The sequence below is a fragment of the Dryobates pubescens genome, chromosome 8 (assembly GCF_014839835.1).
Source record: "Dryobates pubescens isolate bDryPub1 chromosome 8, bDryPub1.pri, whole genome shotgun sequence".
Classification (NCBI taxonomy): domain Eukaryota; kingdom Metazoa; phylum Chordata; class Aves; order Piciformes; family Picidae; genus Dryobates; species Dryobates pubescens.
The window spans coordinates 23,216,693-23,240,383 of NC_071619.1; the positions used below are offsets into that span (position 1 = coordinate 23,216,693).

The 23,691-nt window shown below is 39.4% G+C and overlaps 1 protein-coding gene across 9 annotated transcripts in view; it reads left to right on the forward strand.

Moving 5' to 3' along the window:
- Nucleotides 1-17,810: 17,810 nt before the first annotated feature.
- ZMIZ1 (zinc finger MIZ-type containing 1) overlaps nucleotides 17,811-23,691 on the forward strand; it is a 306,728-nt gene continuing 300,847 nt past the window's right edge. For 7 of the 9 annotated variants that reach the window (XM_054163777.1, XM_054163775.1, XM_054163782.1 and 4 more), the window contains exon 1: nucleotides 17,819-17,883. The gene's annotated coding sequence lies outside the window, so the exon portion shown is untranslated. Of the gene's footprint in view, nucleotides 17,884-23,691 lie in introns of all 9 variants that reach the window. The other 2 variants (XM_054163778.1, XM_054163776.1) reach the window with 1 other exon arrangement.

Below are 23,691 nucleotides of genomic sequence, written 5' to 3' on the forward strand. Positions count from 1 at the left end.
CTGCAAAAGATGTGTGGCCAGCAGGCTGAGAGATGTGATTCTCCCTCTGTGCTCTGCTCTTGTGAGACCCCACCTCGAATACTGGGCTCTGGAACCCACAGCACAAGAAGGACATGGAACTGTTAGAGCAGGTCCAGAAGAGGACCATGAAAATGGTCAGAGGTGCTGGAGCACTTCCACTGTGAAGACTGGTTGAGAGAATTTGGGTTCAACCTGGAGAAGAGAAGGCTCCAGGGAGACCTTATAGTGGCCTTCCAGTAGTTGGTGGGGAGGCTGCAGGATAGCTGGAGTGGGACTTTTTACAAAAGTAATGACAGCATGAGGGATAATGACTTGAAATGGGAAAAAGCTAGGTTTAGATTAGACATTACGAAGAAATTTGTCCCCAAGAGGGTGATGAGGCACTGGCACAGGCTTCCCAGAGACATTGTGGAGGCTCCAACCCTGGAATTTTTCAAGGCCAGGTTGATTGGGCCCTTGAGCAACCAGGTCCTGTAGAAGGTGTCCCCTGACTATGGCAGGGGACTTGGAACTAGGTGATCTGTCAGGTCTGTTCCAACCCAAACCATTCTGTGAATCTGTGATATCATGCTGTCTTGTTCGGGGCTTAAGGGAAGTCAGGGAATTTGATCTGCAGCTCTGCATTCTTCATGTAATGACTTAATTAGTGATATAAATATCAGGTCACTCTACAGTTCAATATTGAAGTTTTAAAGAGCACTATACAAAACTATTCTTTCTTTCTAAAGGTGCCACTTGCTATACTTTTCCTCAGATATTTGAATAGCTCTTCTTTGGAAGATCACAGAATCACAGAATGTTAGGGGTTGGGAAGGGACCTTGAAAGATCATCTAGTCCAACCTCCCTGCCAGAGCAGGATCACCTATACCAAATCACACAGGAATGCATTCAGGTGGGTTTTGACTATCTCCAGGGAGAGAGACTCCACAAGATCCAAAGGGTTAAATCGTAATTGAAAGCTCTTTCCATTTTTTTTTTCAGTTTTAAGAAGGCTTCAGTGTGTTGTACACTGCAAATGCTTTATTTTCCTCTGACCTGTTCAAGTTCTACCTGTTATTAATAAATTGTTATTTACATTTTTTAGCTTGACACAGTTTTGTCTTGGAACTTAAGTATGAGAATAGAAAGGAAGCTAGAATATTAGTTTTGTTATCTTAGCCAAATGTAAGATTAAGGTGCAAAAAAGCTAAGTGCCAACAGCTGCTCAGCATGACAAGGGGTACTTGGTGAATGCTGTTTTAATGATGTTCAAGTTAGAAAATATGTTGATGAGTATCTTGAACAAGATTAATTTATGTAACTTGTAACTTGCAAGAGGGCTTGAGATTTATATCTAATAAATATTGATGGTTCGTAACTGAGTTTGTTGTGCAGATAAATACCATCTGACAATTATTGTGAAGCTTGTTCTAACTTTTAGGAGAGAAATACACCGCAAAAGGTCTCTGGCAGAAAGTCAAGGACTGGAATTAGGTGGTCTACTTACAACTGCTACTTGTAAAAAAGATTGACAGTGTGGGGTATTTTATGTTTGTTTAGGGTTTGTTTGTTAGTTTCTTTTAACATATATAATCCTTCAGCTATTGATCCACACAGCAGAGCTTTCCAGTGAATGTTAAATTCTGCAGCTATCCCTTAATTTCAGGGAATACCATTGTGGCAAAGCACTGTTTTGGTTTGTTTTTTAAATCCAGAGCCATCTGAAACAGTATATAGTCCTACTTAAATAAGCTAGCTTTTCTTGGGGACCCTCAACCTGTTTACTGGTGCTACAGTGCTCTAAGATAACATTCGTGGAAGTTTCTGAGCAGGGTTAAAAAGTCTTCTGAAAAGTATGTTCTTTTAATATACTGCAGTGTTTTCGTGAGTGCAGGGTAGGGACATACGTCTGTATTAAAAAGTGTATGGAGAGCACACAGGTGGTACAAAATTTATCCTGGAGCCACCCTTCTTGCTTCAGTTATGGTTATCTGAGAATCTGCTTTCAGGAGAATCTGAAAAGCAGTAAAGGTTACCTGAAATGTGGGTTATGTGCACCAAAATGCTGTGTTCAAATCCAAGAGATTATTACGTTCTGTCCAGGAAAGTGTAAAATATAGTGCTGGATTCTGACAGCCATTAATATGTATGATACTATTAACATTGCACAGATGAGTGCAATATGAAGGGAAGCAGTGTGGGCAGGACAGTAAGGTGTGTGCTTGGTTCTGCGTGCTTACTTCTGGGGTGGCTGTTGCTAATCATGGTGATTAGATCTCTGCATCTTTCTTGTGCCTCCCTTTCAGATGAAAACTCTTCAAGAAAGATGCAGTTGCTTGATGGATTGTTGAACACTGTGAATTAAGCCTTTATAAAAATATAGGCTGACCCACTTTAATCAATTGGAATTACATGTAGTCACAATTAGACTTTTCAGAAAGTATTTTCTGATATGACCATTAGATGAACATTTTCACTGTTAGAATCAACAGTTTGTGTTTTCTCTTAAAGTCATGAATGTCAGGGCATCTTACTTGTGCTTTAAAAGAGTAGTATAAGAAAAAAACAAACCAAAAACAGAGGCCTTGAGAACTATTGATCTGATGCAGCCAAAGCTTGCAATGTGGGTTCTGGTGGTCAGTGCCAAAAAGGTGATTTGCTCCATTACAGCGGGGATTTTGCTTGTGATGTGATACGTTAATTTAAGTGTCTGTGTATTCAACAGTGTCGACAGAGTTTCCTTGTAAGGACAGTGAAGCTTGTTTGCAGTTGTTAAGTTGTATTTTTGATTAAAGGTTTTCTCAGGAGCTTAAAATCTTAATCATTTAAAAGCGAAACCCCTTAAACTTGGGAAATCATGGTAAAAGCTTCAAGGTCATCATTAGGCTCACATTTTCGAAGTTATGAATTCTGAAATTATTTTGTTAGGGTTGCTAGTCCGGTTACCTTCTGTCTGTTGAGCGAAGCTTACTTTCCTCACTTTCATGGATGTGTGGTTACGAAGTTTAGCTTCTATATAGACACTGTGCTTTGGCTTTAGCATTCTTGCACTAAGATGCTGTGTCAGAGTTATGAGCTTGGCTTTTCTTTGACATATGTGAGGCTTTTAGGTTGGAAACATCACACAACGAACACCCAATCTACTAAATGGTTAATTTAAAAAAATAAAATATTTTAAAAGTGTGATTGCAAAATCAGCTTTTGTACTTTCAGCATGAAATAGGAAGGAAAGGCTTAAGAGTTGTGAGAAACTATATTGTTTCTTAAATCTTCTCTATTTTAACCAACCTAATGCTTGCAGAATCTGGTTAGGAACTCTTGATTACTTTAATTACATATAACAACAAAACTAAAGGCCCTTGGAGGAACCCAAGGCGATTTCCAGTGGTGTTTGTGGATGAACTAATTATTTTAATACATTGGACTAATGACTCTTAGCTTTTCTTTTGTTTTTCTTCAGCATTGCTGTAAACAAAAACTTTCCTTGCAAATGACTTAATTGGTTGCAATTTGCTGGACAGATAGAAGCTGGGAAACAGACAACAGAGCTTTGTTGCATACAAGTTCTTTGTGGTTTTGATTTATTTAGGTGTTTCAGTCTTTCTCACAGGGTGTTGCTAAAGTTTCATCTTCTGAAATTTTGGTCAAGGAAACAGTCCTATATCTGGGTTTAAAATAATAACTAAAAAAGCTGGAGCAAGACCATTTCTCTTAGGGGACTGAGAACACTTCTAGAGACATGAATCCTTTAGAGAGATACCATTGCCTACTCCATCTGTGCAGCCAGAGTTGCAAGAAGTAGAGATAGCTTGTGAGGCCTCAGGACTGATGGATTAATGGACAGCTGTTAGCTTTTGAGGTGCTGGGAGCTGACACAATGGAAAAATACTGTTGACTTTCTATTACTAGGTTATTACCTCTAGCAATTTCCATTACAAGTTCCCCTTTCTTTTATTTCTGTGTACATGAACAAAATGTAAATTGCTGATAACTCCTCTGGTCAATATAATGATTATACAGACTGACATTGGTGGTGTTAGAATGAGTAAAAAAGGCCTTTTTTTCCTGATTGCAGCTGATGGAACCATAGTACTTAGATATGCATATACACGGAATCACTGTATTCATAATGCTGTGACACCTGTCACATCTTACCAAATCAATGCACTTGGGTTCTTTTCATCACTGATCTTTGACCTAGTGTTTGAACCTTAGATTTTGTGCAAGGATCCTTAAGAAATGGCCAAATACAAAGCTAAAACACAAAATCAACAAGGGCAATCTAGTAATATAAATTGATTGATGGTAACAGGAGTGAGGATGCCAGCTAGAAGTAGTGTCTTGTCAGCAATTTTAATACTCTTCCGAATAAGGTCATATAAGATACAAGTAAAAATGTTCTGCTAGAACTCAAGTCTTAGAACTAGAGAGATTAAATAAATAAATAAAATTTCAGAACTAAGTATCAGCCAAATTTGTATTGGCTCTGCTGGTTCATGTAGAAACAAAATTTCTAATGTCTTTATTAACTGTAGAAAGAGTACATCAACATAGTAGGTTGACAATGTCATCTCATTTTTGGGGAGATAAAAAGTGAGTTTAGTAGTCTACAGTTTGAATTCCTATTCCTTTTAGTTATCTGCAAGTGTTCTTATTTGAACCCCCTAAGCAAAACTCTGCCCATGTTTGCCAGAAGGTTCCACTGCCATTCAGGCAAGTCCTTGCAAGTGGTTTTTTTTGACAGAGTTTTGGTTGAAATTCAGGTATTTGCACAGTAAGCACAAAAGGAAACTTCACTGTGTGCACCCATATGTACCTTCAAAAAAAAGTTGTAACCATAATTTGACATAGCTCCAGTCATTACCTACTGCTCATCAGCTCTAATCTGTGCATAGCAGATTTCTTCTTGTTTCTTCTATTCTCTTGAGGTTAAACTTGCAGGGGAATGTGTTAACATTTGAGATCAGAAGGCTTCCAGAGACTTGCTCAGCAGAGCTGCTGGCGTGAAAAGGCACGCAATCTGGGTCTAGAGGACAGATGGTTTAAATGTGGGTACAGAGATTGAAACTGCTTTGTTTGCATTCTTTTACCACCTTTGCTGATCTAGAAAATACTTTATTTGGTCATTTGGAAAGATAAAAGCTGTCGTGAGAATGGGCTTTGTCGGTTGAGGCTTCTCCCTTGGCTCCACAGAGACCTGGGTCAGGAAAAGGCTGAGGAAGTGCATGGATGGCTTTGGCAAAAGGTCCAAACTGCAGGTGGGCTGCTGTTGTGAGATGGCAGCAGTTGCACGTGCGGAAGCAAGCACAGCCTTCCCAGTGCTTGTGAGTGGTGAATACAGCTAGAAAGCTGGAGAGTGGCTCTACCTTCTGAGATGTGATTGGCAAGCCTGGAACATAACTCATTACAGAAGCAGCAGAAGATTGGGAAAGATTTGTTTATGCCAATTCAAATTACTCTGGTCCCTAGAGACTTTGCACTTTGATTCACCACTATGAAATATTCAGGTTTTAATCATCATTGCTTAGTGCAAAAACTGTAAACTTGGTAGTTTTTAAAATATTGAGCTTTATTTCTGCATAAACAAGTGTGACTATATGTAAATGTATATGGAAAATGCATGTGAATAGGTACAAAGTATAGCTATATATGAAACTTTTAAAAGCATGGCTATATATAAAATGTACATGCATTTATATTCACTTGTCTTCAGGCTTAAAAAGGAGTGACTTGTCTGCTGGGAATGGTTTCTGTATGCTTTGGTGGTTGAAGAGTAAGGCACAGAAATGAGCATTGGGTCTGTTAGCAGACTAGCAGTGGCTCAGCATAAAGGATTTAACATCTCATAATATATTCTTCTCAGTAACTTAAATATGTATCTGACTTGCTCTTAAGATTTATTTAAAACAAAAGAAAACAAATCCTAGTTTTGTGACTGTATCAAACTTTGCTGGGTCAGAGGGTGAATTTCTGTGAAAGTTGGTATTTCTTTCAGTTTGCCCAGCTGTTCCTGTTTGCCATACCTAGTGCTGCAGAGCAGTATACTGCAGTAGATCACCCTTTTCCTTCAATTATTTTCTGGGAATCCCAAACCCTAGTGTTCTTCCTTCTGTATCTGGCTACTCCTACAGCCTGAAGTCATATGCTTCCTGTTATCCGAACAAGCTGTCCTCTGATAAACACTGACAGACCTTTCTGGTCTACTGCATTGTTACATCATCCCTTTTCTACCCTATCATCCAAGTGTGCAACACCCCTGGAAACACTGTCTTCCTGGCTCTCCCCTTCCACCTAGTCAGTGTGGCTTGCTCCTAGTTTATTCTCTTTGAGTGAGGGTTTGGTCATTCTTGTACAGCTGTGCCAAGAATTACTTAGTAATTGCAATAGGATTTGGAATGACGTTTTTAATAGAGAACAAACCAAATTTGAATACTTTCTCCTCCTTAAAGACAGATGAGTGAGGGCTCACAGCGTTGTTAGAACACGGGTTGAATGTATGGTTTTAACAGATGCCAGGGGCCCTCTGTTCTGCTTGATGGTCTTGAGGTCTCTGTTTTAATGCAGTACCAAAGAATACAATTGCATGAATGAGACATGGACTTTAGCTGAACAAAAAGATGTGTTAAAAACCTAAGCTAAGTAACATTTTTTCTGTGGGATTTTGGCTGTGTTGGGTGTTTTGGTTTTGGTTTGGTTGGGGTTTTTTTGTTTTATTTGTTTGTTTTCCCCCTAAGAACACCAAAGGTGGGGGGTTTTTTTGTAAGTTATTAAAGTTTTGGTACTACACTTTCCCCATGTAGAGTGTCATAGCTCTGTAATTCATATATCTTAAGAATATCTGAACTCACTGTGAAAGATAAGAATAATAGGAAAAACAAATCCTTCATGATAGTAATCCAAAAATTGTGTGTGTTTTGCTTTAAAATGCATTGCTCTTACTTGAATCCCTCTCCTCTATATTCATGTTAAGGTATTTTATGCACAGCTGAAGTGTGAAGTACAAACTACGTATTAAGACCCAAGTTGTTTGTACATATGTATTTTTCTTCCCAGAGTTTCATTGCAAAGGTGAACTTTGTGTTTTGGCATTTGGAAAGAAGAATAGGGTGCATTTTAAATCCCGGATAAGACTGATTTTCCAAAACTGTGGTGTCTGAGGGGTCTGTGTTGGACCACAAAACCTCAGAGTCTGGCTTGCTGCAGCAGGAAGGATTCAAATGCTGTCTGATTTTTCTTACAAGGCTTTAGCTTGTTGATTAGTATTGATTGTTGAAGGAATTGGCCACTTGAGTAGATGCTGAATCAAATAATCCCCAGTTCTTGCTTCGTAAATCCATTGTCGTGGAACAAGCTGCTGAGAAGCTTTGCATGCATTCTACAGTGTGATGGGAAATTCTCTAACAGTCCAACTAGTAAAAATGGCACTTTTTTTTTTCTTTTTCTTTTTAAAGTGCTATTGACAAGTGATATTTGTGCAGAGATTTTAGGGTAATAGTTTGTAGTTACTTCTAATAGAATTACAGCAAAAGGCCAGGAATAACTTTTTTAAAAGTGTATCTAAATGATTTAGTCATAGTGAGATTTAGCTTTCCAAACCACATAGGTAGTGTTGAAAAATTTCCCCATGTCTTGTGTCTAAAAACTCTTTACCACCAATTTGTCTCCTGACATGCAGACAGCATAAACAGAGCATCTGTAGCTAATGCAGCTTTTAAATGTGGTATTTGAGACTGATCTTAGAGATGTTGGTGACAAAGCCATCAACTCTCCCTGCACCACCTGCCTGAGACCTTTGCAACAGTGTGGGGTGTGTGGCAGGTATGTTGGAATGCTGGCTGAGGAAGCCAGGACCAGGTTGATAGAAAATAGCCAGGGATTTTGTTTGTAAGTTTCAGTGAAATGTAGTGGTTCAGTCTTGTGTTTTGGAGTTCTTAGGGTATAAATTCAGGGTGATATTTGTAAGACATTACTGCTGATGTGTGAAAATAAGGATGGACCAAATAGGAGATGCAGGATCTGCCATGTAAGCCTTGTTACTGTAACTGACTTGTATGAAGCCCAGAGAAATCAAGGATTCCTACTGTGGTTGCCATTTACAGCCTCTGGCTGAAAGACAGTTGGCTACCTGTTATGCACTTTGGGGTCTCACTGTTATGTTGGTTACTCATTTCTGTCCTTGATCCTGAATTTCCTTTGTGACCACTGCATTTTTGTTTATTCACAGAAAAAGCTCACTTGAAGTCTTCTTACTGGGATCCTAGTTCTGTTTTACATTAACAAATAGCTATAGCTACTGTGAAAATACTTAACTAGTTAAGTAGTTGTGAAATTACAAACTAAACCAAGTTCTTCTCACTCAACTTACTCATATTCTATTTTAAAGTACTTAATGTTTCGTTATTTGAGAAGGAAATAATTCACATGGCAATTAGGAGCTGTGGAAAAGGCTCTGAACTTGGTGGAACAAGGAAGTATTTACTGTAACTCATTAATTGTGTCAGGCATCCACATAGTGAAGCTATACTTTTGTGTTAGGAATAGCAGGATTGTAAGTAATAAGAATTTCTTTCAGGAGGTGATACTTGTAAAGGCTCCTTTGGAGACAGCTTGTCCTCTGCTTTGGTTTCTGATTAAGTTCCTGAGGATGAATTTCTTGTAATAATAAACTAGCTCTTGGATGAATTTTCAGAGGAAAAGTATTGATTAAGAGCAGTTTGTGACCACATGAGCTTTGGGACAAGCAGAGGTGTTAGAGGTGGGAAATACAGCCACATATATATGCACATCAAAATTATGGTTCGTTGATCTTTATTCTACTTCTGGGAGACTAGTATTCAGAGTCTCAGCAACTGACCACTGATAACAGGAGCCTATCACAAAGAAATACCAGAACTGTTGATCAGAACAATAGATTGGTTTTTTAAATATTAAAGTACCAGAAGCAGTTAAAATGTAGATTATTACAAAATAATATGAAGCATTAATGTAATAAACACTGGAAAATACATATACAATATAGAAAACTATAATCCTTAGCACTCTTTGAACATGGTGCATGAAAAATTTTCAGTAGATTATGTCTTCTATTTTTGATGTCTATGAATTTGATAGACCCTTTGGTTCATTAGCAGGTGTTCTGAAAATTATAGACATTACTTTCCTAGCAGAAGCAGCAAGTTGATACCCACTGCTAATGCTCTATTCTCTTTCTTGTGCCTACAATGTGCTGGTTCAGGGGCAAGTGGATGACCACCTGAAACTGGATGTCTTTAGCTTATTTTGCAAACCTACAACTAATCCATTGTCTTTAAACAGCTCTTCTGTCCCACATGTGCAATTCTTTGAATTCATAGTGCCACTGCATAAGTCTTGTAGTGATACTGTTGCCAAATGATCTCTGCATATTGATAATGAATTTTCGGTGTTATGCATGTAACTTTCCCTGATTTATGAGATGGAAACCTGTTTGAAAGCTCATTTTAGTAGTGCTTGAACAGTTTGGCATTGTTATTTTAAGTTAATTTTATCATAGGATCTGGTTGTAAGAAAAAAAGGGGAGGTGGTGGTGGTGTGAGTGGGGAGTATGCAGATCCTGCTGTATGAGACCCAAACATCCAATACAGAAAGGTCCTGTCTCTGAAAGTAACAGAAGTCAAATAGCTGAGCTATAAGTGTAGGTCTGTGATAGTTCAGTTAAATGTGCAATACTGTACTAGAAGATGTCTCTTTTTTCTCTGAGTCTTTGACAGGCTTTAACTACTAGTGCAGAGTTGCTTTCTATTAGACTTAGCTGCAGTTTTCATGAGACTTATATTTTGAGCATCTGAGAAAATTTATTTTGCAGCCTTTGCTTATGTCAGCTTATAACAAGCCTTGCTTTTGGTTAGGAAGAGGAAATACTAGGTATTTGTACACTCCCACCTCATCTTTAGATAGAGATTCAGATTGTGTTGTCAAAATAAAAAGTACAGATAATTTATTGGAAGGCCAATGTGCTTTACAGCCTGAGCAGAATTTAATAGCAATGGTAGCTTCTTGAAGTATGCATTCCTGGTGGGGGATGGGGAGGAGATGAGAATTTGAGCAGTTTAAAAAATAATGGATTAAATACTTTAAAAAAAAAAGGGGGTGTGGGGGGGGACACTTGTCAAAAAGGATGTGTTACAGGCAATTAAAAAGAAAAGGTAATTTCCATCAGATTCTGCAGGGAAGGTGCTTAAAACCAGTGTCAGAACTTCATGGACTTTCCATAAATGAATCTTGAGGAATGAAGAGCACAAATGAAAGCAGACCATTTTCCTTGATGCTGGTGCCTGGACCTGTGTAAAAGCTGATAGTGGCTGTGTGTTACATTGGTAATACAGACTATTACTCTTAGAATTCTGTATATAGATAAGGAGTAATATTACACTGAAATGATGGTGAATTACTTTGTTGATATACCATGAAATCAATTCTGTGATATACTAGCTTTTGTATTATTATTTAAAATACTCTACTTCCTTCTATTATTTAAAATACTTCCTTGGGACTCAGGATAATGAGATACAAACATGTCTTAAATGATTTTATTTAACATATGATATAGATTTGCATTAATGATGGTTGGAAATAGATATCTTTGTATTTTAAAACACTATTGTCTATAAACAGTCTAGAAAATGTTTTCCAGTGACAGCAACTTTTCCTGGCTACTTTTTCATCAACATTTGGCATTACCTAGTTACTCAGCTCAGTGCTGCCTTAAGTCATTTTCAGGAAGCAAAATGCTCCATAGGACTTAGATTTTGGGAGCAGACAGATTCTTCCTGTACTTTTTCCCTAGATATTTAACATTCAGAAGCTTGTTACATAAACAGAAATGTTCTTTTAAGGAATTTATGACATTGTGGGGAGAGGAACACTTTGATTATGAGGAGTTTTTCCTGCAAGTACTTTTGAAGTGGGCTCTGGGTGTGTGTATGCCTGTCTAGCACAATTCTTGGTATTGTGTTTGGCTTTGAATGTGTCTGCACTGTGCTTCAGAGCTATTACTGCAGCTCATTTAAACAAATGCAAGGTAGTTTAAAACAAATTAATTTGGGTTCCAGTGGGAGGGCTGCTGCAAGGCTAAGGTTTCACTGACTGAACATGGGACTAGAGCTGGTGTTTCAGTATTCCATGTTGATGCTTTTATGGCTATGGCTCAACTTCAGCCTCAGCTGAAGTTATACCTTAGCTGCTCTAAAGGTAGGTCAGATAGGTCTTTGCACGTTGCAATCATACCTGGTTTGTTGCTGAAGATTGTGTTCCCTCTTTGCTGCAATAAAATTGCAGGGGATGAAAGTTGAGAGAGCAGCTTTGTAAGGTTCGTCTTCTGTCTGTGCATAAAATGGACAAAAAAGGGATCTTACTTCCTTTCACTGGTAGCTGGCATATCACAGCCAGGCAAGGTGCCACCAACTGGCATCTGTCTCCAGATACCCCATATTGACATGAGTCAATCAGAGATGATAAAAACATTATGTCTAGTCATAATTTGCCCCAGTAAAGGTTCACAATAGCTTCAAGAGACTTTCTCAGTCTCTGTCGTTTTTCTGAGCTGACACTGTCAGTTTGACAGTTGGATTTTTCTACACATTATCTGTTTTACTGGCTCGCAAGCTGGTAAGCAGCTCAGAGTGAAATCTTCATCTTGCTCAAGCTGCTGGATGCTTTACTATTGACCTCAATGCTCCTTCCCCTCCTCACCCCCCGATGCCATTGAATTAACCTATATTTCAAATATATCAAATTTGTAAACACCATTGGGGGGGACTGGAACTGCTTTAAGCTTCTGCGTGTTGAAGGTAGTTGGCAGTATTGTAACTGGCCCTTACAGGAGATAAGAGGAAGTGGATGAGCCTTGGTCCGTAAAATTGCTACTCCCTTGCATTGCTACCTGTTTACTACAAAACACAGAAGCCTCCTTTCAGCCATTCTGCTTCATGTTTTAGCCTCTCTCCTGCTGCCAAGAATATTTTTACTCTGTGTCAAAAGAAAATGAATTCATGCCTTCCAGATTTCTGCTCTTTGCTCTGTGTTACATGATAGCAACCCAGTGAGATGCACAAGTAGAAACTTTATTAGTGATTGATAAAAGCTGAGAGCTGTTTAAATTTTTTCCTGTTTAATGACTTTCAATACTTTAATGCATTTATTGTATGTTTTTAAGAAATAACACCCGTATTACAGGCTTGGGTTTAATAGGCTGAATGATTCAAGCTTCAAAAAATTACAGATTTCAGACATGAAGTGTGTGCTTTTTTTAATTAAGACAAAAATATGAAATCAAGCTTGTGAGATGGAGATAGTTCTTGTGAAAAAAATGTTTCTGCATGCCCCCTCCCCAAAGCTTCTATCCTTTGGGCTGTTGTCTTGTCAGTACATGGCTCACCCACCGTGACATGTAGGAGCCTACTCTACCACTCCGGATGGGAGGCTCCTGAGGATGTTGCTCATGAGCATGCACCCTTATTATGTTCTAGATCCCAAATCCCACCATAACACTGCTGTTTTAATTAGTTTATTAGTATTGTGTCACATAAGTCATTTGGAGCAGTTTGAAGAGTGTGACTTTTGGAGAAAGAATTGCTTCCTTCTTGTTTCTTGGGAAGGCACCACATTTTAAGTGATGAGCATCTTCCATTGTGCTTGGGTGCACTGGATTTGATCTTCAAGGCTTTGCATATAAAATAATGAGGAATAAATTCTTACTTAGACTAGGTATGTGCATTTTTTGGTGATTAAGAGAAAATGTAATTTTTTTTTCATTATTGGTGGCTGTTGCATTTAAACTGGTAAGTAAGCATGCTGCATAGGTTGGTATGTTTTAATAAGCATATTATCTAAATGCATCAGTATGAATAGTGCTCCTGTAAACTTGGATTTTCACATGGACAAATGCCAGTTTGTGAAGAACTTTTTTCAGGGTCCAGGGAAAGCAGATGGGGAAAACAGACAGGCATAGCATTTAAGCTGCAGAAAAGAATTGTGCAAGCACCTCTAAATAAAGGTACAGAAATACAATGCATTTGAATTAAAGGTAGTTCAAATTAATAAAAAATATGCATCTTGTTTAAAAGTTGTTGATTAGGTGGTGTTGGATGATGGGTTGGACACGATCTTGAAGGTCTCTTCCAACCTGGTCTATTCTATTCTATTCTATTCTATTCTATTCTATTCTATTCTATTCTATTCTATTCTATTCTACCTTTCATGTAGGTAAAGCACAGAGTGTTGTAGTTAGACATTTGTTGATGGGTAGATCACATGACTTCACTAAGGTGTGGGTAAATCAAAGGCAAATTTATTTAGGAGATCTGTTTTCATTCACTCTTTACCCTTTGCACTTCTGCAACACTATCTTGATAACTTTTTTGGCTATTTGTAATAGATACTTGAGAAGAGCTTCCTATCTTTGTGCTGATATGGTTCTGGGAAAACAGTATCACAGTATCACCAAGGTTGGAAGAGACCTCAAAGATCATCGAGTCCAACCTGTCACCACAGACCTCATGACTAGAACATGGCACCAAGTGCCATGTCCAGTCCCCTCTTGAACACCTCCAGGGATGGTGACTCCACCACCTCCCTGGGCAGCACATTCCAATGACGAATGACTCTCTGTGAAGAACTTTCTCCTCACCTCGAGCCTAAACTTCCCCTAGTGCAGCTTGAGACTATGTCCCCTTGTTCTGGTGCTGGTTGCCTCTGAGAGGAGACCAACCCCTTCCTGGCTACAACCACCTTTCAGGTAGTTGTAGAGAGCAATGAAGTCTCCCCTGAGCCTCCTCTTCTCCAGGCTAAACAACCCCAGCTCCCTCAGCCTCTCCTCATAGGGCTTGTGCTCAAGGCCTGTCACCAGCCTTGTTGCCCTTCTCTGGACACATTCAAGTGTCTCGATGTCCTTCCTGAACTGAGGGGCCCAGAACTGGACACAGGACTCAAGGTGTGGCCTAACCAATGCAGAGTACAGGGGCACAATGACTTCCCTGCTCCTGCTGGCCATACTATTCCTGATGCAGGCCAGGATGCCATTGGCCTTATTTACATTTGGAGAAGTTTGTTCACAAATAACTTCAGTACAGTTGTTTGTGGTGGAAGTGCTTACCCTGTGGCAGAGGGAGGTGAGGTTCCTGGCTTTAAAACACAGGATTTAGAGTCCTGCCCTGAGAGTTAAGGGAGGGTGCCAAAAATGTGCAGGAGGTGCCACTGCTGTTACTGGTAGAGAGACTATAATATATTTTACTAAGGTATGCAAAAGATACTTCTGGTACTGTTCTGAGAAATGTTTTAACTACAGGTAGTACGAGAATGTACACGGAAAATGGTCTCCTTTTCCCAGTTTCATGATGATGGTTAAGAGCATGTTATTTTTTCACTGTGATATAAAGTTGACCTAATTCTATCAGTGGACAAAAGTGAACATATAATTCCCCTGAAGGAAAGTACATGTTTGTTAAAAGTAGATTGAAGAACTTTTCCCCTCTAAATTGTGTGAGGTTGTAATGAAGTACTGCCCCCCTCTTTAAGCCCTATTTTGCCTAACGTTATAAACATGTTTTGGCAAATAATCTAATACTTGCAGCAGTGCTTTGATCACATTCCTTTCTCTAGCTCTTGTTGTAATAGAAGTAATTAACGTCATAGGGATAGAAAATCCAGTAATCTAGAAATGCTTGCAGGCTGGTTGTGTATAATGGAGGCTTCCTTTAACAAAAGGAGATCCCCAAAGTGTTGATGGGGGCTTCTGGCAGGGGTTACTTTTCTAAAACTTGGTATTTCCTGAACTTAAAATTGTCTCTGGATCAATGAAATTAAGAACTAGATCCTGCAAAATGACATGCAGGATCTTTGCATGTAACCATCGAAAGTGGGTTAGATTTGGGTAATATCTGGGAAATTTATTTTCATTATGTAGCAGCAGGAATAAACCTGGCACTGATCATTCAGAAAGAAAAGTTAATTTTTAGTCAAAATCACATTTCAGAAGCCCTGGTCCAAGTATCTGTCTTCAGCTCAGGTACTGTCCAGAACCGTCGTGCATAGTGTGAGATTTAGTGAAAACCCAGATCTGGCTGGTGAAATAGAAAATTATTTTTATTAAGCTTGATGTATGAAAGCACCTCTGCTAAATCCAATGCAGAAGTTGACTCACACACCATCTGAGGATGTTTGTCTTATGCCTCTTCATTTATCTAATGTTGATGTCAACAATGTGTTGGGTTTCCATACAGTATTTATTTAGCAGCTTTCTGTTTGTTTCCTTCCTGTAGTGGCTGTATAGCCAAAACATTTTGACATTTTTCTTCTACAAATTATTTCTGGCTCTGCCAGAAATTTAGTCAGTTCTTTTGGTGTACTAAGTCATTTTGCTAGGTTTCTCCAATTACAATCTGACTTTTTTTAGTAATGCATTATTTAATTTTATTTTATGTTGGTGTGTTGTTTTTGCTTTTTTGGTGTTGTTTTTTTCCCCCCCCTGGGAATTTGAGAATGGGGCAATCTCACCTTTCATGGTGAAAGTGATGTTGAGTCAAAGCTACATCCGTAAGTCATGCTTCTGAGAGATTTTTCTCTTCCCGAGAATGATGTTAAATTTTTTTGTGTTTTGCACTTGGCCTTTTTTGCCACCTCTTGATTTTGTGTTTGATTTAAAAATATACTTCCTTCAAATCTTGTACACCTGATTTAAATTCTTTCTCCTATCAGTAAAAGGATGAAAACGTAAAATTGTTATGCACTTGAAATGTAACCATTATATCAAATTCTTAGCAGACTTCACCTGACATTTGTGGGGAGTGTCTCTTAACAGGAAGAAAAATGACACTTAAAGCATCCTTTTGATTTAATGAAAAGAAAAGCAGATAATGCATTTGATTTAGGGACACAAAACTAGTTTTGTGTGTGTAGGTTTTTGCAACCCTGTGTTGAGCTGTTCAGTAAGTATTGATTAGCACATAGCCTTGGGATGTACACGTGTCAGGAGCAATTCACTAAGGCTCATTTCTTCTCCCATCCCCACAGTTTCCCTCTTAAAGAAATATAACAATTTGAGTGCTCCAGCTGTTGGCTTAAGTTTCTTCGCATCAGTTTAGTACAAGAGGGCTGAAATCTGACAGAAAGCAGAAATGTGACTGAGTGGTGTAAGAGAAAGTTGAATTAAACAGTTCAGGAGGGTTTGCTGTTGGGGGAGGCAGATTTTTTGATCAGGTACCTTTTTGTGTCTGGATCCATTCTTTTGCATTGTCAGATTACTGCTAGGCCTATTTACAGGTAAACATAACAAGCCAGAAGAGATTTCTTTCTCTCTGTAGTGCACATTTCCTTTGTGTCTTCTTCTGTGATCTTTATTTAGTTTTTCATTGTTTATTTGCACTGCCACTGTTACTTCATGAATTCTTTAAATCATTGCCTATCCAGAAGGGAATCTGGACAGAATTATTCTTGCAGCTTTAAATCTTGCTGACAGGGTGGAGAGAAGAAGAGAGCTTTTGTCCCCTAGGGAAATGCAGGAACTGTGGCCATTTAGAATTGGACAGACGTGGTTGGCTTTGAGGGAGATGCTGCAATGGAAGTGCTACCTTTTATGTTGTTCCTAGCTGTTGGAGCCTCTTGTATAAAATCTCTTTAGGGAGACTAGGATCCATATGCAGTTGCATGCTGTTAGCATGCAATTATCTTTCTGAGAGATGGTAGAGGTGTGTGGGGAAATGTAAGGTAGCATAGACTTTTTTATCCTTGAGAATTTGCATTCAGCTTTTAAATGGGACAGAAAAGGGTAGAGATTTTTTTGGCTTCCACTCATAGAGAAAAGTGATGGAGAACAGACTGGACGTGTTTTCCTTTGCTCATTCCCCATGGAAAACCTTGATTGCCATTTCCTCAAATATGTTAATGTCTTGAATGCACCCTTTAAAATAATTTTCTACTTGATTTTCCTGCCTTTCATCAGAGGCAGGTACTGTGGAGGTAGGGAGGGCCCCATTATATCTGGATGTCTCAAAGTCTCTTTAAATTCATTTTAGGAGTAGGGCAGAGAGACATGCATGGTCTGAGGTAAGGGATTATGGTTTCATGGGTGTGAAGCTGGATTTCTAAATGGTATCTTTAGTCACAAGAAAGACCTTTTGGTTCCATTCCATTCATTCTGATACTTTTTTCTACTGTTATTACTGAAAGATTCAATATACCCAGAATAGGTTGTCTTAAGAAAAAAAAAAAGCTGTCTTAAATTGAAATTATGGTTAGTTGTATATGCCTCATAATTCTAAGTATGATCCTTGCAGGGAAGAGTACTTAAGCACTTGAATGCCAGAATATACCTGTATGTTCAGTATGCATGTTGGAGTTTGCTTTCTGCCAACTATTTTGATAGTAAATGTGGCTCATTTGAATTTTTGCAGAAGTGGGTGTGAGCTTGGCTGAAGCATATTTAGTTAATAGAATGAGTGCTTGAATATATTTTAGAGTGGGACTTCATCCTGTTCTAGCATGGGGCTTTATCCCATTCTGACATGAATCCATCTTTGTCTTTCTTAGTAGTATGTGACTTGATCATATTCCATTTTTTGATAAGGTAATAATAGAAGAAGAAATTACAGGACAGGTCAGGTTGGTACCTTGGAACAGGAGAAGAAGAGGTAGTTCTTGCAAGGAGTTGTAATCTGTACCCTCTTCAAAAAACTAAGAAAGCTAATACTTGTTTCTTTTGTTTCCACCCCTTAGGAAATTCTGTTGTGCTGAGGAGGAAAACAACTTCCTGCTCCTTCCCCCCACCCCCTGCACACCCCCTCCCCCTTCTTCTTGCCTGAATTGGAAGCTCCAGGAATGTGCTAATTGGCGGCGGCCTCTTCAGAAAGGTAAGAGGTAATTGTTATCTTCTTTCTGAGGTGTCTTGCCTGCTCAACTCCTTCTGGAAAGGAGGTTGATGTTAGAACAAGCTTGTCTACCTAGAGTTGAGGCAAGTCTTCTGGTTAACATGGATTAAGTGTGATGCAGACGAAAGCTTCGTGTGCTTCTTGCTCTACATGTGGCAATTCTTCACCCCTCCAGTCCTTTTTTAGTTTTGGACAGAAGCTCAAAATGTGGTAGGTGAGAGTTTAAATGCTGTGCCTTTTTTGTAATATTTCTAAGCAATTAGATACTGTAGTTTTCTTGTGATGTGTTCCACATGTAATCCATGGCTGTCTTCATGCTTCGAGACATTCAATTTAAGTGTCAGGATGTATAAAGTACAAAAAAATTAGTGCTGTGATTCATAGAGCATCCTGAGCTGCATGAGTAGACTCAAGTCAGTTGCTAGACGAATTGCATGTATATTTTAGTGACAAAACTTAATGTTTAGATTTGTATTTGCTTAGGAACTGGCTGCGGTGCTTTGAGATGTCATTTCTCATTCCGTCTTTGTGATAGACATTCATGCACCTTGTAGTGGAGGCAATATGTAATGTCCAGACCTCAGCCATTCCACTTCACAGTTGATGTCTTAAACCAGGACTGGGAAGGGGTTTGTGCTAAATTGTAGGCTCTGAAGGCTATGAGGCTAATGTGCAATACAAATTTTTTTGCTAGATTTGCTCTGTGGCACTAACCTTTGTGAAGGGTTTGGGAAGACATTGCGCTGTAATAATGTCTTAAATTACCCCAGTGAGATTTGTCAGAGTTCGATTGTCAGACTCCTCAGATTGACTAAGTATGGTAACTTATCAAGGATAGTCTGCAGACAGGTAATGTGCCTTCTCTTTCTCTGTCTCCATCTCATTCTTGATGGTGGGGAGGCAAGCTAAGTCTTTATGGAAACAGCCCCTACCAGCTGCCTGGCTACCTTCTGCAATAAAGCTAATGACCCAATAGGCAAGTGTTTCTTGGAAACTTTCAGCTGAAGCAGAGACAAGAAAAAACATACAGACCAGCTAAGGGGTTCTCAAGGAGTTTGCAATTTCCCCAGGGCTCCTTCTGTGTAATTACCTGTCTATCTCTTTGTCTCCTGTCTTTTAATGCAGGAGGAGTGTCAGACTCCAGGCGGCTAATCTTTGTTACTATGGAAAGGCTGGTTACACTCCTCTTCTTGCACTTCAAAAATGGCAATCGCTGGTCCCCAGCTGGTTCCCTGTATCTAACTTTAAAATAGATGATAGCTTTTCTCTTTGGTGCCAGACTAAATAATGCAGCTGCCTGTGTTGTTGCAGGCAGGCATTGCCTCTGCCACTGACGCTGTGGCGTGCTGAGAGGGCCCCACAGAAGGCCTCTGAACCTGTTTTCTCCCAGACAAATGAAGGCTCTAAAATTTCTTTGAAACACAGAATTTTGGGGCACACTGAGACATGGGAGGCTTGGCTGAGCTGCAGGTGTGGAGGAAAGCTGCTATTAAGATTCATAGCTCCAGCCGAGTTATTGTACAGTTTCTGAATGCCTTCGAACTCTCTAGGTTGGGGGCTTGAGGGAAGCACAAGCTTTGCAAGCTGGTTTGCAGGATCATGGACATCAATTATTGTTATTGTCTCCCTCCCAGCACACATCTTAGACAGTGATGTGCAGTGGAGACAAGTGCCTTGGGTCAATTCATAGGGTCAACTGATAGACTGTGCACAACCCACCACCATGTCCTTCTTGCTAGATGCATCCGTTTATCCCTTTTTCATGGCACTGGAAATTTGGAGGGGATTCTTTGCCTGCTTTTCCCTTCCTCCTTCCTCTGCATGTGCTTCCTGAGTTGCAGCACGTCAGAGGGACTGTCCTTCCAAAGCTGTGGTTTGGGAACAGCTCCAGCGCAAAACACTTGTCTCTATGCACTTCTGTCTGTCCTTGGGAGCAGAGGGATACTGTTGCTCTGTTGGACAGGGTCCCTTTCCAACTGCTGCAGTGACCTGTGCACCCAGGAAATCCATGTTGTTACACTCTTTTATGGTACCTTTGTAAAACATGCTTTAACTGTCTGCAAATGTATGGTATTTAAGCAGCAGAGTCTGTGTTATCAAATGCAGTCATACAGACAGTGTTCCTCAGGGTGAAAAGCTTTGGGAGGAGAGGCTGGATGCAATAGTGAAATTTGAGAAGCAAAGCAAAAGGAAATTCCTGCCCATGTGTGGGACTAAAACTGGTTCAGGAAAGGTGGAGGGAAAAGCGTATACTCTTTCCCAGACTGGAAATGTTGCAGGGGGACAGAAAGGAGGGCAATGGCAGGGCCGGGCCAAGGCAACAAAAGATCAGGCTGGCTTAGTGACCCACAGTTTGTTGTATTTTGTCTTCTGACTTCAATGCTGCACTTTCCTCCACAATTTCCTCTAAGTTTGGGCAAAAACAATGCCTTTTTTGGTGTGTGTTGTTTTGTTGTTGTTATTTGTTTGTTTGTGAGGATTTGGGTTGTGGAGTTTTTTGTTTGGCTAGCTGGTTTTGGTTGTGTTTGTGTGTGTGAGGACTGTGATTTGGTTTGGTGGGTGTTTATTTGTTTGGTGGGGTTTTGGGCTTTTTGTTTCATTTTCTTTCTTTTCTTTTTGCTTTGTTCTTTGAAAGAGCGAACATACATCTGTTCAGATTCTTTCAGAAGCTGTGTTTCTTGCCAGTGCATCTAGAATGGTGAAATTAGAACTTTTTTTCCCCCCTCATTATTTCCCCCTATTTTCCTCTGCCTTATTTGCACCAACCTGAACCATCTCCAAGGGAGAGGTTATACTGCTGCTAGCTAAGACTTCAGGTACATGACACTGTGTATGTTAAGCAGCATGCCTGTAATGACTTGTCAGTGGAAAGCTTACCCTGTTTGTAATTCTCTTTTCATATATAAATCAAGTTCATAGCTCCTTGTAGAGCATTTCTAGAGCATTTCAGCAAGGTGTTTGCTTCAAGTCTTGGAGGGTTTTTTCCCTACATGTCTGTTGAGATGAATTTGGGGTTAGGATTTCGCATTCACTGACTGCGTTCAATAATACAAAGTGTCTGTCAAAGCTGTATTACACCTCATGCGAGGGTGGAAGGTTCTGCAAGAGCCCTCAGTTTGCAAAGCTGTAACCATTTCAGTTTAAATCAGGTCTCTACCTCTGCTTAAGGCCTGAAAGTACTTAATTAACTTGATGTTAGCAATAAGCCCATGCTCCCTTGTACTTTAATGAAACTTTTGATACTTTTCTGATTGTCATTCCATGGAGGTTACAGGTTTAAATATTTTATTCCAATATTGTGAAGATTTAAATCTCAAAAACTTTGTTGGAGAAGAAAAACAATTTCCATCCCAGCAGTGCATTTTCCAGATAAATTTATGTTTAGAATCTGTTCACTATGCAGTGTTGAAAAATAAAATGAAAATAATTAGAAATCTAAATGCTTATGTTGTACATCCAAAAGGATGGCTTGGAACATTTGTTACAGTTTTAAATGCACAGTAAGCAGAGAATTCAGAGCTGAAATTAACTTCTTAAATCACTTATTTCATATACAAGGTCTGAAAAGCAGAGTAAAAATCTGGCATATCTAGGCACAATTAGTTAGGTTAAAATAGTAAGAACTGTGATTTTCTTATCCTTTCAGTTGTCTGGGGCAGTCCTTTTCTGAGGGCAGACTTGAAGTGTTTAAGTGATAAGGGTTGTGGGGATAGGTGATGAAAAGTCTGCAAGGGCTTGCCTCAGGCTATCTGTTTGTATGGAGGGCCAGAAGGTACTGTCATTCCCTGGTAGTGAAGCTGTAGCTGTGGCAATGACCATTTGTTGTTAAAACTCATCAGTTCTTCAGTGTTAGTACAACTATCTCTGGGTCACTTGGCTTTTCTTTCAGCATTTATGGTCTTCCTGGCTTAGCTGTCCTTAATGCAGTGGAGTTTTCATGGTCTCTGTGTTTAAGGTTTACAGACCTACTTATGAATATAAAACAGAATTTACTAATTTAAAAGTCCTGTGTGGAGTGTTCCCTGGTACTGGAGCCCTGCTTCACAGCCCTAGTGAACTGCAGTTAGGTCATTGGTCGACTCCTCTTTGCATTCACTCCCAGGGGTTGAAGGGATGCTTCTGGAGGCCAGATGTCTGTGCGCCATCACTCCTGGTGTGTAAGTAATTGCCCTGAGCATTGAATTGTCTTATGCTCTCTGGAGCTTTGCAGGCATGTTAGGAGGAACTCTGCCTTAAGTGACTTGTGGTGACTGATAAAGAGCACTGGGAGTACAAACCGACAGTCTGCAGTAAGGAGTTTTTGGCTTATTAGTGTAAGTGGCAGGTTTTGGTATTTTGCTTTTGCTTATACTACCCATCTGTCAGGAATAAAGCTAGAAGGCCCAGATCGAATTTGAAAGTTCTTGTTGAAGTTAGCAATGGAAAACGATCTGGTTTGTTGCCTGATATCCTTACAAGTGATGACTGTCCTCTTCTGCAAGGGAATGACCCATCCAGGTACATACTATCTCTCCATCAGCTATGCAAAGATGCCTGTGAATTCGTTGCAGGCTTCAACAATTTCTCCCTTCAAAAAAATTAATAACCAAAATTAAACCTAAACTTTCTCCTAAAACAAGTATTTTGTATTAGAAACTAAACATTATGAGTTGATGTTTCAAAAGCTTGTTTCCTCGCTTTGTTTCTCTTCTGCTGTGTCTGGTATACTTGTGGTTTAAAGTCTAGAAAATGTGGTGCTGCCTGGGTTGTTGAGAGGACTGAGTCCTACTTAGCTCAGGTGGCAGTGGCAGGGATCCTGCCTGTCTCACGCCTTTTAGCCTTACCCTATGGGAAAACTCCTGTTCAGTTAGCCCAGGTTATAGCAGGGAGCTCCACTAACATCTCAGCTGCAGAACAAAATATATTTGATCCTTCAGGGAGCCTTGTGTTATAAAGACATTTAGTCTAGAAAATAATGTGCAGATTTCTGTTGGCTGTTTATACTGGCAAGTGCTTGGTGGCATACAGTCTGAAACATGTTTGATACGGTGCTGATGACCTTACAAGCTAGATGAAGTGCATCAGTGGTTCATGGTCACTTACTGCCCTGCTGTGTGATGTAAAACAGATCTTCCCTTGGTGCTTTCCTATATACAGCCTTGACTGGCTGGACTGTGCATTTCAGTCTTGTGCTTATAGTCTTAAGTCTTGTGCTCTTCTCCTGAACGAAACATCTTAAATTGCTTGTAACATAAATACAATTTCCAGTCACTTGGTAATAATCTGCCAGTGGTCTCCCACAATTGAACAGGAATTTAGACTTAAATGTTAGGATGACCCAAGAACTTTTATTTCCTGTTCTTCTCACCTTTTTCTCTTCCATTCCTCCGTCAAATGATGAATTTGTTAGACTTTTAAGTCTAATGATCTTTCTGTGTGTGGGTGTTACAGCAAAAGAAGGGGTGCTTAACTTTTCAGAGAAGATAAAGGAAGAATAAAGGAAAGTGGGTGTTTTGGGGTTTTGTGTTGTTTGTATTTTGGTGTGGGGTTTTTTGTTTGTTTGTTTTGTATGTGTGGTTTTTAATGTTGTTGGTGATATTTTTCTTATTTCCTGGACACCTTTGTGTATTTGTGACATTCATCAAGTCTGTTGATTAGAGATTAAAATTTGGTATATGAAGTGAAACACTGTTTGCCAGCAAAATGAGCAGCTAGGATATATTTCAGTCTTCATATGCTTGGCTAAAGAATGGCAACATACGTCTTTTGCTGCTAGAAACTGAGATTTTGGCAGTAATGTGCAACTGTGAA